Raw genomic sequence first — 12338 nt, 5'->3', positions numbered from 1 at the left:
TGTTCCAATTTTTCCCCTCTCTCCCTCCATCCCCTCCCCTAGATGGCAAGCAGTCCTATATATGCTGAATATGTCACCGTATAGCCTAGATACAATATATGTGTGTAGAACCGAATAGTTCTCTTGATGCACAGGGAGAATTGGATTAAGAAGGTAGAAATTACCCAGGAAGAAAAACAAATGCAGTTTACATTCATTTCCCAGTATTCTTTCTTTGGGTGTAGCTGCTTCTGTCCATCATTGATAAATTGAAACTGAGTTAGGTCTCATTGTCAAAGAAATCCACTTCCATCAGAATACATCTTCATACAGTTTTGTTGTTGAAGTATATAATGATAACCTGGTTCTGCTCATTTCACTTAGCTTATGTAAGTTCATGTAAGTCTCTCCAAGCCTCTCTGTCTTCATCCTGCTGGTCATTTCTTACAGAACAATAATATTCCATAACATTCATATACCACAATTTATCCAACCATTCTCCAATTGATGGGCATCCATTCATTTTCCAGTTTCTAGACTCTAGCCACTACAAACAGGGCTGCCACAAACATTTTGGAACATACAGGTCCCTTTCCCTTCTTTAGCATCTCTTTGGGGTATGAGCCCAAGTAGTAGCACTGCTGGATCAAAGGGTATGCACAGTTTGATAACTTTTGGGGCATAATTCCAGATTACTCTCCAGAATGGTTGGATTCGTTCACAACTCCACCAACAATGCATCAGTGCCCCAGTTTTCCCACATCCCCTCCAACAATCATCATTATTTTTTCCTGTCATCTTAGTCAATCTGATACATGTGTAGTGGTATCTCAGAGTTGTCTTAATTTGCACTTCTCTGATCAATAGTGATTTGGAACACTCTTTCATATGAGTGGTAATAGTTTCAATTTTGTCATCTGAAAATTGTCTGTTCATATCCTTTGATCATTTATCAATTGGAAAATGGCTTGATTTATTATAAATTAGATTCAATTCTCTATATATTTTGGAAATGAGGCCTTTATCAGAACCTTTAACTGTGAAGATGTTTTCCCAGTTTGTTGCTTCCCTTTTAATCTTGTTTGCATTAGTTTTGTTTGTACAAAGGCTTTTTAATTTGATGTAATCAAAATTTTCTCTTTTGTGATCAATAATGGTCTCAAGTTCATCTTTGGTCACAAATTTCTTCCTCCTCCACAAGTCTGAGACATAAACTATCCTATGTTCCTCTAATTTATTTATAATCTTGTTTTTTTTTTTATTTAATAGCCTTTTATTTACAGGTTATATGCATGGGTAACTTTACAGCATTAACAATTGCCAAACCTCTTGTTCCAATTTTTCACCTCTTACCGCCCACCCCCTCCCCTAGATGGCAGGATAACCAGTAGATGTTAAATATATTAAAATATAAATTAGATACACAATAAGTATACATGACCAAACCGTTATTTTCCTGTACAAAAAGAATCAGACTCTGAAATATTGTACAATTAGCTTGTGAAGGAAATCAAAAATGCAGGTGGGCATAAATATAGGGATTGGGAATTCATTGTAATGGTTTTTAGTCATCTCCCAGAGTTCTTTCTCTGGGCATAGCTGGTTCAGTTCATTACTGCTCCATTGGAAATGATTTGGTTGATCTCATTGCTGAGGATGGCCAGGGCCATCAGAACTGGTCATCATATAGTATTGTTGTTGAAGTATATAATGATCTTCTGGTCCTGTTCATTTCACTCAGCATCAGTTCGTGTAAGTCTCTCCAGGCCTTTCTGAAATCATCCTGTTGGTCTTACAGAACAATAATATATAATCTCGTTCTTTATGCCTAAATTATGGACCCATTTTCATTTTGTTTTGGTATACAGAGTTAAGTGTGGGTCCATGCTTAATTTCTGCCATACTAATTTCCAGTTATCCCAGCAGTTTCTGTCAAATTATGAATTCTTATCCCAAAAGTTAGGATCGTTAGGTTTGTCAAACACTAGATTGCTATAGTTGACTATATTGTCTTGTGAACCTAACCTATTCCACTGATCAGTTAATCTATTTCTTAGCCAATACCAAATGGTTTTGGTGACTGCTGGTTTATAATATAGTTTTAGATGAGGTACAGCTAGGCTACCTTCATTCGATTATTTTTTCCACTAATTCCCTTGAGCTTCTCAACCTTTTATTATTCCATATGAATTTTGTTGTTATTTTTTCTAGATCATTAAAATATTTTCTTGTAAGTCTGATTGGTATAGCACTAAATAAATAGATTAGTTTGGGGAGTATTGTCATCTTTATTATATTTGCTCAGCCTATCCAAGAGCACTTAATATTTTTCCAATTATTTAAGTCTGACTTTATTTGTGTGGGAAGTTTTTTGTAATTTTGCTCATATAATTTCTGACTTTCCTTTGGTAGATAGATTCCCAAATATTTTATGCTGTCGATATTATTTGGAATGGAATTTATCTTTGCATCTCTTGCTGTTGGATTTTGTGGGTAATGTATAAAAATGCTGAGGATTTATGGGGATTTATTTTGTATTTTGCAACTTTGCTAAAGTTATGAATTATTTCTAATAGCTTTTTAGTAGAATCTCTGGGTTCTCTAAGTATACCATCATATCATCTGCAAAGAGTGATAGTTTGATTTCCTCATTGCCTACTCTAATTCCTTTGATCTTTCTTGACTCTTATTGCAGAAACTAATGTTTCTAATACAATATTGAATAATAATGGTGATAGTGGGCAACCTTGCTTCACTCCAGATCTTACTGTGAAAGGTTCCAATTTTTCCCCATTGCATATGATGCTTGCTGACGGTTTTAAATATATGCTCTTGACTATTTTAAGGAAAAGTCGATTTATTCCTATACTTGCAAGTGTTTTTATTAGGAATGGATATTGGATTTTATCAAATGCTTTTTCTGCATCTATTGAGATGATCATATGTTTTTTGTTAGTTTGGTTATTGATATAGTCGATTATGCTAATAGTTTTCCTAATATTGAACCAGCCCTGCATTCCTGGTATAAATCCTACTTGGTCATAGTGTATTATCATAAGGATGATTTTCTGTACTCTTTTTGCTAATATTTTATTTAAGATTTTAGCATCAATATTCATTAGAGAGATTGGTCTATAATTTTCTTTCTCTGTTTTCAGCCTACCTGGTTTAGATATCAGTACCATGTCTGTGTCATAAAAAGAATTTGGTAGGACTCCTTCAATCCCTATTTTTTCAGATAGTTTATATAGCATTGGAGTTAATTGTTATTTGAATGTTTGGTAGAATTCACATGAGAATCCATCTAGTCCTGGGGATGTTTTCATAGGGAGTTGGTTAATAGCTTGTTCTATTTCTTTTTCTAAGATGGGACGGTTTAGGATATTTACTTCTTCCTCTGTTAATCTGGACAAGCTATATTTTTGAAGGTATTCTTCCATTTCATTTAAGTTGTCGAATTTATTGTCACAAAGTAGGGCAAAGTAACTCCTAATTATTGCTCTAATTTCTTCTTCATTAGTGGTGAATTTTCCTTTTTCATTTTTAAGACTAACAATTTGATTTTCCTCTTTCCTTTTTTAAGGAAATTTTTTTTAAATTAGATTTACTAAGGGTTTGTCTATTTTGTTGGGTTTTGTCATAGAACCAACTCTTAGTTTTATTAATTCAATATTTTTTACTTTCAAATTTATTGATCTCTCCTTTTATTTTTAGAATTTCAAGTTTAGTGTTTGACTGGGGTTTTTTAATTTGTTCCTTTTCTAACACTTTTAGTTGCAAGCCCAATTCATTGACCTTCTCTTTCTCTATTTTATGCAAGTAGGCCTTTAGAGATATGAAATTTCCCCTTATTACCGCTTTGGCTGCATCCCACACATTTTGGTATGTCTCATTATTGTTGTTTTCTTGGGTGAAGTTATTAATTATGTCTATGATTTGCTGTTTCACCCAATCATTCTTTAGTATGAGATTATTTAGTTTCCAATTATTTTTTGGTCTACTTTCCCCTAACTTTTTGTTGAATGTAATTTTCATTGCATCATGGTCTGAAAAGGATGCATTTATTATTTCTGCCTTACTGCATTTGAATTTGAGGTTTTTATGTCCTAATATATGGTCAATTTTTGTATAGGTTCCATGAACCGCTGAGAAGAAAGTATACACCTTTCTGTCATCATTCAGTTTTCTCCAAAGATCTATTATACCTAATTTTTTAAATATTTTATTTACCTCCTTAATTTCTTTCTTATTTGTTTTGTGCTTTGATTTATCTTATTCTGAGAGTGCAAGGCTGAGATCTCCCACTATTATAGTTTTGCTGTCTATTTCTTCTTGCAACTCTCTTAACTTCACCTTTAGGAAGTTAGATGCTATACCACTTGGTGCATATATGTTTAGTATTGATATTGCTTCTTTTTTCTATGCTACCCTTTAAGCAAGATATAGTTTCCTTCCTTATCTCTTTTAATTAGATCTATTTTTGCTTCTGCTTGATCTGAGATAAGGCTGGCTACCACTGCTTTTTTTACTTCACCTGAAGCATAATAGATTCTGTTCCAGTCTTTTACCTTTACTCTGTATGTATATCCCTGCTTTGGATGTGTTTCCTGTAAACAACATATTGTAGGGTTCTCAATTTTGATCCAGTCTGCTATCCACCTCTGCTTTATGGGAGAGTTCATCCCATTCACATTTATGGTTAAAATTACTAATTCTGTATTTCCTGCCATTTTATTATTCCCAGATTATGCTTTTATTTTTCTTCCCCCACCCCTTTTTTTTAGTATTAAACTTATGGGCATCACTTGTGTCATGCAGGTCTCCCTCTTTAGGATCCCTCCCCCCCCCCCCCCCCACCTTTGAATCCCTTCTCTTTCTTGTACCCTTCCCTTATTACTCTTTTCCTTTTCCCTTTTCCTCTCTCTCTTTTTAATGGGATGTGAGAAGTTTCTCTGTAAAACAAATATATCAATTCTTTTCTCTTTGAGCCAATTCTGATGAGAGCAAGATTCACACAATGTTCCTCATCCTTTCTAAATTCCCTCACACTTGATAGGTTTCCTTTGCTTGTTCGTGGGATGTGGTTTCCATCTTTTTATCTCATCTTTTCCTTTTTCTGACACTATCCCCTTTCCATTTCTACTTCCCTTTTTTATGTTATATCAGTAAAATCAAATTATACATGTACTCTTTATGTATATGCACAGTTCTCAAGAGTTCTTTTTATCTTTTTCTGCTTCTCTTGAGTCCTATGGTTGGAGATCAAATTTTTTGTTTAGATCTGGTTTTTTCCTTAGAAACAAATGGAATCCATCTGTTTCATTAAATGTCCATCTTCTTCCATGGAAGAAAATGCTCAGCTTAGCTGGGTAATTTATTCTTCACTGTATTCCAAGTTTTTTTGCCTTTCAGAATATGAATTCCAGGCCCTTTGATCCTCTAGTGTGGAAGCAGCCAGATTTTGAGTGATCTTTATTGTGGCACCTCAGTATTTGCATTGTTTTTTTTTTTTCTGGTTTCTTATAATATTTTTCCTTAGTTTGATAGTTCTGAAATTTAGCCACTATATTCCTTGGAGTTTTTATTTTAGGGTCTTTTTTCAGAAGGTGTTCAATGAATTCTTTCAATGCCTGTTTACCTTCTGATTCTATTATATCTGGGAAGTTCTCTTTGATGATTTCCTGTAAAATAGGGTCTTTTTTTATCATAATTTTTGGGAATTACAATAATCCTCAGATTATCTCTCCTAGATCTATTTCTGTTGTTTTCCAAGTAGATATATAACACTTTTTTCTAGTTTTTCATTTTTTTTAGTTTTTCTTAACTGATTCTTGATGTCTCAATGAATCATTCATTTCTATTTGTTCAGTTCTGATTTTTAATGAGTTCTTCATTAGCTTTTTTTTTACTTCTTTTTGTACATGTCCAATTGAATTTTTAAATGAGTTGTTTTGCTCTATGGAATTTTTTTTTGGTATTGGCTAAGAAATAGACTAGTTGATCAGTGGAATAGGTTAGGTTCAAAGGACAAAACAGTCAATAACTGTGCCCCCTGCCATGCAGATTTGTGATTACCCCCTCTCACCCATCCCCTATGCCACGAAAGCCCCTACCTGCAGAATGCCACTACAGAACTGTGTTATGGTCTGCACTGAGTCACTTCCAGTCCTGGGTGGGTATAGCCAGATCCTGTTAGGCTCTGGCATCCTTCAGAGTACCCTCTACCCTAAATTCTAATTTCTCTGCTGGTCTACTCCTCTGCAACTAAAACAAAGCAGTCAGGCTATGGCAGAGAGCTCTATGTAAACCTTCCAACCATGGAGGCCACCCTGCTCCTGGTTCTATCCCTGCCTGCACTAGTCTGTTCCCCGCTACTTTCCCCCACACGCACAGGACAAACCTTTTCTGGCAGTGCTCCATATTATCTTCGCCTGGTAAGCTGTTGTACTTCCAATCTTCATGAATTTTACCATTTGGGTTTTTTTTTTGGCATTTTTGAGGCTGATTTTAAAAAATGGTAATGAGGGTATGAAAGGAGATTAGAAATGCATGTGTGCCTTCTCTGCCATCTTGGCTTTGACCCCCGAATTTTAAAAATTTATTAGTGAATATAGTTTCAAAACCTAACATTATGATCAGCATCTACAATAACAAAATGATTCTTTTTCAGTCTTAACATTTGTTCCATGCAGTGTTACAATTACAATAATAATAATGTCTAGCTACTTGAAAGAAAGCATAGCAATATTGAATAGAATACTGGTCCTGGGGTCTTTGCAAGACTGGAATTTACATTCCATTTTAGTTACTTGCTAGCTGTGTTACTTTTATATTGTCATAATAAAATCAAATTATACCTGCACTCTCTAAGTAGACCCAATATAATTCTCAATATTTCATTCTTTTTTACATTTTTATGCTTCTCTTGAGTTCTGTGTTTGGAGATCAATTTTTTTGTTCAGTTCTGATCTACTCATCAGAAATAGATGAAATTCATCTATATCACTGAATCGCCATCTTCTTCACTGAAAGATAACTCTCATTTTAGTGAAATTCTTTATTCTTGTCTGTAATCCAAGTTCCTTTGCCTTTTGGAATATCAGATTCCTGGCTCTTTGATGCTTTATTGTAGAAGCTGCTAAGTCCTGGCTAATCCTGATTGTGGCTCCTCAGTATTTAAATTGTTTCTTTTTGGCTGCTTGCAATATCTTTTCCTTGATGCAATAGTTCTGAAATTTAGCCATGATATTCTTAGAGTTTTAATTTTGGGGTCTCTTTCAGGAGATGATGGGTGAATTCTTTCCATGGCTATTTTGCTTTCTGTTTCTAAGACATTGGGGCAGTTTTCCTTTCCTGTAAGTTAATGTCTAGGTTCTTTTTTTTTTCATGGCTTTTGGGAAATAATAATCCTTAGATTCTGTTCTAGACCTATTTTCCAGGTCAGTTGTTTTTTGTAGGAGTTATTTCATATTTTCTTCTATATTTTCATTTTTTAAATCTTCTTTGACTGATTCTTGAAGTCTTATTGAATCATTCAGTTCCATTTGTTCATTTCTAATCTTTAGCATATTATTTTCTTTTTTAGCTCCTTTTGTATTTGGCCAATCAAATTGTTTTATTCATTGCATTTTTTTCCACTTCACAAATTTTGTTTTTCATTGAATTGGAATCCTTTTCATATCTATTTTGCAAGGAATTATATATTTTTCAATTTCATCAAATCTGTTTTGTAGGGAGTTATATGCCTTTTCCATCTCTTTTGGCAAAGATCTCATTTCCTTTCCCCACTTTTCTTCTAACTCTTGTTTAAGATGCTTTATGCAATCTTCCAAGAAAGCTTTGTGAAATGGGGACCAGCTCATATCTCCCTTTGAGGTTTCATTTGAGTTGATTTTCCTTTAGCAACTTCAAGATTTGAGGTGCATTCTTCTCTTTCTCCAGAAAAGCTGTCTATGGTGAGAGTTCTTTTTGTTTTTTTTTTTTTCCTCATTTGAAAAAAAATAAGGCTTGAAGTATGCTTTTAAACAAAAGAGTGACAGCTGCTTTAGTTTGCTCTGGGACAATTCTACTGATTGACTTCCAGTGCTGAGTAATTTATGGTTAGGGCCCACATTCTTCTGGGGCTCAGTGGTTTACAATTTACCTTGTATAACAAATCTGCTAGATCACCCATTTGCAACCAGGACAGATTAGCCTAAGAGGGTCACAGAAGATTCCCAGGTGGGTGGAAACTGCAATGCTCTGACTCCGCACTCCAGGTCTTTGCTCCATACTCCCTGTGCTGCAGTCTGGGCTCAGCAGACTGTTCCCCTCTCCATTTGAAACAGACTTGTTCTGAAGTTCTTTCAAGGTATCTTCTTCTAGAAATGTGTTATACACCAAATACTTGTGGGTCTTGTGATTCCAAATCAGTTTAAAGATTAAATCTATTGTTGGTTTGAGAGAAGGTCAGAGGAGGACACAGAAAGTTGTGTCTGCTCTCTGCCATCTTGGCTTTGCCCCCCAACTGTGTTAATTTTAGCAAATCATCTAACCTCTCTGAGGGCCTTGAACACCATCCTCCTCTTTTTTTTTTCCTGGAGGAAGCTCATTCTCCTAATTAAAAACTCAATGGGCAAACTAGTCTTTAATGAAGCAATCCAGCCATGCTTTGCTAACTCATCTCAACCCTTTGGACTTCATCCTTTCTTATCAACAATTTTATCATGCCCATGATAATTCCACTGTAAAGTTCTAATTTATTGACTAGTGACTATCTTTGTGGATCACTCTTTCAGGAGCATTGTCAATCATATTTCACTTCATTCACAACTCAGTGTTGTAGACTACTCTAGCTCCTGCATTTCCTCCTCATCAATTCCCTTACCCATTTGCCTTGATCCAGCTTTTCTTTAAATGCTACCTTCCACAATTAGAAACCTCTTGAGAATAGGTATTATCTTCCTGTTTAGATAAATATCCTTGGTAGTTAGCACTGTGCCTGATATATTTGTTATTTTCCATCTGTTTTCAGTCATATCTGATTCTTTGTGATCTCATTTGGGGTTTATTTGGCAAAGATATTGGAGTGGTTTGCTATTTCCCTCTCCAGCCCATTTTACATGGGAGGAAACTAAGGTAAATAGGGTTAAGTGACTTGTCCAGGATCACACAGCTTATAAGTATCTGGGGCTAGATTTGAACACTGGAAGACAAGTCTTCCTGACTCCAGACCTGGCACTCTCTTATCTGTGCCACTAGCTGACTGTCTGACACAGTGTAAGTGCTTAAAAATGCTCTGTCTAGCCCTCTATTCATCTATCTGTCTATTTATCCATTAATCTCTTCTGTCCCATTTATTAAATAATTTCTTATCTATAATTTTATCTAACATATTTATATCTATCTATCCAAGGCCATACTTCTTTGAATGTTTCCTCTTTGGTAAAATGGACATAATAATAGCTTCTATCCTCTAGTGTTATTTTAAGGATAAAAATAAGATAAAATCTCTAAAAAAAAACCTTAGAGTACTATATAAAAATAGGTATTAACAACAATAACAGCTAATGTTTACATAGTATTTTAATATTTTCAAAGTGTTTCATATGCATTATCTCAGATATTTTGCTTTTCAGATACTTGTAAATAAAAATAGAAATTTGTTTATGATTGTACCTCCTGTGCTTTGATAATGAAGTGAGTATGACCTCCTTGGATACTAAACTTAGTGGGCTAACAAGTCCTTATCTCCATATATAAAATATTTACCTAACCATCCATTTAAGTTTAGAAAAACTACTATACATGTTATCTCACTTGATCCTCACAATAACCCTGCAGTGTTATTACAGTTCCCATTTCACAAATAAAGAAACTGAGGCACAAACAAGTTATGTGAATTTACTTATGATCACTAATTGGGTAACTAATAAATGTCTGAGGATGGTTTCAATGGCTTTATCCATGATATTTTAATTGACATCTTATGATGAACAATTGACTAAAAGTCTTTTTTTCCCTTTTTCAATTATCATCCATGTGGACATAGTTTAAGTACATAGATCCAGTGACTAATGTCTTTCACTGTCAAGGAAGACAAACAAATATCTTTTCTCTCCTATTGTAGCTCAAACTCAGGAGTTGTTATGAAGGTACACATTTTCAAATAGATTCATTCTAACTTTTCTTTTCAATTATCTGACATGTATGCATGTAATATGGAATTTTTGTAAGAGACTTGAGCAGTATCCTGGCATTTTATCTATTTCTATAGCTATATAAAATGAACACACATTTACATCTATGGTATGTATGTGCACACACATTTTCAAAAATTTAGAAATAGCAACAAATTTACCTACATTTTGCTTCTATTCTACTTGTTATCCTCCAATTAAAAAAAAAAGGTTATCTATTTTATATTTCCTATTGCATTCTGAAAATGCGCATAAGATGGACCTCTCCAGAAAATATAGATTTAAAACATAATTTGTATAAAAATAACAGTACATAAGATGGACCATTCCAGAAAATTCAAATTAAAAACATAATTTAGATTAAAATAAACAGAGCTTTGAGATTTCGCTTTAACTAACTCATTCATTTAATTCATATCACTTTATTTCCCATTTCAGAAAGGAGATTACATAAATGGATGGATACTATTAAAATTAAAAGTAATGAAAAGAAGGTTTTGACACATTAGAAAGGGTATTTGCTCTAGACTCTGATATCCTGGGTTTAATCCTGGCTTTATATTATCTTGGACAAGTCACTTAAATTTCCTTGACTTCAGTTTTCTCATCTATAAGAAGTTGAACTTGGACTAACTGACTTCTGGGATCCCTTTCATCTCTTTGATGTGATGAATTTGAACATAGTATCTTAGGGCGATATGTTTTTATAGTATACTATTGATGCTGCAGTTTTTTCCTCAAGTACTTAATAGAATGGAGTCAACACATGTTAATATTAAGCCCATGAGGGGATGAATACTATAGAACCTAAATAGTAATTGAGGGGAGGAAATCAAATTATCAAAGTATTTCAATAGTCAACTCTCAAGGTATCAAATTGATATATTGCCTAGGGTTCCAAGCCTGGGATTGTCTTCTGATCTCCTCAGATTAATCAAGAATAATCAATCCCTGGATTATTATGTAGAAAATCCTCTCCTGACTCAGATTAGAAGCAAGAAAGAAAAAAAATGTGCTAAACCTTGGAAATAGTTGCTTTTATAGAGGATGAATTTAAATAACAGTATTTTATTTTCTTCTCTAATGAATATATCTCTGACTTAGGATAATAGAAACATCAGGGAGGATAAAAGCATCACTGCTATACAATAACCCAAAATAACCACTCTCCCTGTCAGTTCCCTTTATCATACTCCAAAAAATTATCACTAATAAACATTTGCTGTTAAAATCTATATTCATCTATCTATCAATAATCTATTCCCCTCTGTTTATCTCTGACTGTCTCTCTGTCTCTGTCTTTCTGTCTCTGTGTCTGCCTTTCTCTCTCTCTCTGTCTGTCTCTCTGTCTCCCTATCCTTGTCTCTCTGTCTCTTTGTCTCTGTTTCTCTCTCTTCCCACCTTGTCACCTTTAAAAATTTGGGTTGAAAAATTGACGTGATTAGCTTTGCCATTCAAAAATCATGAATTAACAAAAAAAATTCACATTCATTAGAGAACTATGTGAATGTTGTAAAGCATAAAATATCATTGTGTAATTGTTAATCACCATCACTACCACCACTACCACCATCATTCATCTCTTTCCTCAACATTTCCAGTCTTGTTTACTGCAACTTATCCTTCACAGTATTGCCAAAACCACTTTCTCAAGTGAACTAACTTCTAGGGGATAGGGGAAAAAAATCAACCAGCCAATACAAAACAAAACAAAATGACAACAAAACTCTTTAATTATTTCTCCTTGGCAATTGGATACTCTTATTGAGCCATTTCCAACTTAAAATAGATTTTTTAAACAAATAAAACTTTTGTCTGGACATTTCTTTTTTACTCTGCAGTTATTTTGTTATTGTTCAGTAATGTCCAACTTTTTTTTGCTGAAACAATTGGGTTAAGTGACTTGCCCCATGTCACACAGCTAGGAAATATTAAGTGTCTGAAGTCAGATTTGAACTCAAGTCCTCCTGACTTTAGTGCTGGCACTCTATCCACTGTGCCATCTAGCTACCCAAATATCCAGCATTTTACCCCTTTTAAGGTTTTCCTGGCAAAGACACCAAAGTAGTTTCTTATTTTCATCTTTAGCTCATTTTACAGATGAGGAAACTGAGGCAAACATGGTTAAATGACTTGCCCAGGGTCACATGGCTAAATATGAGTCTCAGTATGAATTTAAAC

At 34.2% G+C, this 12338-nt stretch overlaps 1 protein-coding gene across 1 annotated transcript in view; it reads left to right on the top strand.

Moving 5' to 3' along the window:
* Positions 1-12338, top strand: part of TINAG (tubulointerstitial nephritis antigen) — a 175227-nt gene that overhangs the window by 54559 nt on the left and 108330 nt on the right. The gene's annotated exons all lie outside the window — the stretch shown is intronic.

Source organism: Sarcophilus harrisii, chromosome 4 (genome assembly GCF_902635505.1).
Source record: "Sarcophilus harrisii chromosome 4, mSarHar1.11, whole genome shotgun sequence".
NCBI lineage: Eukaryota > Metazoa > Chordata > Mammalia > Dasyuromorphia > Dasyuridae > Sarcophilus > Sarcophilus harrisii.
Note: the sequence above shows the minus strand (reverse complement) of the source record. Positions and strands in the feature narration are given on the sequence as shown.